We start from the raw sequence: 2,092 nt of genomic DNA, 5'->3' as shown, positions 1-2,092 counted from the left end.
ATGATAAATGCTAGTCGGAGAAATAAATTACTTAATGAACCTTGGTCATAAATGCAATTTATTTCACCGTTAACTCCGTTCAATGTAGCACATGTTAACCTGAGTATTAGCCAGTCTCCTCCCCCGTTACGCAGGCTAAGCACAAGTTAGAAATCTGACTGGCAGAAAGATAAAAGTCTAAAAAATTGGCCTCCATTTCGAAAGATCGTTTTCATTTGAGCTTTTTAACAGTAAATTCAATTCTCCATAGGTGATTGTTACATGTGTTGAGTATAATCAGAATTAGTTGACAGCCACATATAAGACGAATGCCTCACTCGCGTCAACATCCTTGAACACTTGGTCACTTAACAATATATTTCCAGAAACACCTGGCACCAATTGTTCAAACGAAGGATAGCGCTATCTGCGGGGTAAATCACTATCCTGTGGATAACTCAATTGGTTTTGCTAGTGTTTATCCACTGGATAGTGATTTATCCGGTGGATAGCGTTATTCATCGTTCGAACAAGTTTGACCTGCCTATGGCATTCAGCCCAAGCTATGGAAGACTGAGCTATCCCTTTACAATAGGAGAGTACAAAAAGAAACTCCTTACACCCGCATGGAGAGATTCTTTGTCCAGGTTTTGGTCCAAATCGATCTGTGACAAGAATGCTAACCTCTTATTAACCGAGCGCGAGGGCCGTACTGGGGAGTAGTCCGGAGCTTAATTAAGCACGCGCGTTTTTGAGACGCAGACGGCAATTAACCGAAAGTGACCCGTTTCCTCTTTTAATTTGTATTCACACAGCCACATTTCCATTGCTAAGTATCTTTTCTCCATTAGAGATGATTCGCACAAAAATCTGGGAGACACCAATGTCCTGGCAAGCGAAATGTTCTCCTCCGGTTGCCGTCCGCGTCTCAAAAACGAGCGTGCTTAAGTTCCTTAATGGCCCGAGGTCTTGGCAGTAGGGACCGAGCGGAGCGAGGTCTGTACAAAAGGGAGCTTAAGCACGAGACGTTTTTGTCAACACGGACGCCAAGTAGCCGAGGTGAAACTGGCTCGAGACCGACGTCTGTGATTTGACTTGTTTGCATTAAGCATGTCGCGTCAGTGGTTTTACGGCATCGCAGTAAAAAAGAGTGCATGCAGGCATATTCATGCTTGCATGCCCTCATTTTAATGAACAAAGCAAAAGACCAAATCTCCTGAGTATTATCACATGATCTGTATTGGGAAAACAAAATGTACAAGCCGAAAAGGTCTAATAAGGGTGACGACTGGAGAACAGCCAGCAATGAGGCCGAGCATTGTCAATGCAATAAGAGATAGGTCTATTAGGTATGATTTGAGTTACAAGAAAGAACAAATTAATTGAAAATGCCCTTAAACTTAAACATTATTTTTTAGGCCTTATGTTGGCATTAGTCAAGGTTTGGGCTGTTTCAGCTTATGGTGAAACAATGACCTGCAACCTGCAACATGCAGTTTAAACCCTCCATTTGTTCTGCGCATGAACAAATTTCTTAGACCACTTCTCATTAGTGATTGCTTAATTCCTTTCTAACTAGCATCGTGTACCGTATGATTGCCTTCCTTGAAAGTGTTGCCCAGTTGAAAAAGTCGCGGCTGGAAGCAGCCGAATTCCAAGAATCCTAACGTTTAGACTTTGTTTTGGTTACAGCCAGCTCACCGCATATATGTACAACTCGCGCTCTTGGAATAACTGCGGTCAAATTAGGTTTTTGTCACTGCCAACCAACAGCTAAAGCCGAGAACACTTACTTCATTTGTGAGGTTTTCAAGCGAAAATTTGTTTTTTTCTCTTCTTCTTTTTTTTACGGGGAACTTTTTTAATTGACAAACTTTCAACCTATAATAAAAAAAAAGCGGTTTTAAACTTTAAAAAGGTCAAATTCTATTATAAAGGACAAGATTAGTTCCTTTTTATCAGTGAGTAGTCCACCTCTTTTAATTGAATAATATCCTGACTGGCCTATCTTTTCAGCCTTTTTCTCTTTATTATTTATCAGTTGCCACATATCGTGTCCATCGATGCCGGACTCTTAAGGCTGGTTTTCACTGGCGACGGAGTCGGACTTGGA

This window comes from Montipora capricornis, chromosome 3 (genome assembly GCF_036669925.1).
Source record: "Montipora capricornis isolate CH-2021 chromosome 3, ASM3666992v2, whole genome shotgun sequence".
NCBI lineage: Eukaryota > Metazoa > Cnidaria > Anthozoa > Scleractinia > Acroporidae > Montipora > Montipora capricornis.
The sequence above is the reverse complement of the archived record's forward strand: the minus strand, read 5'-3'. Positions refer to the sequence as shown.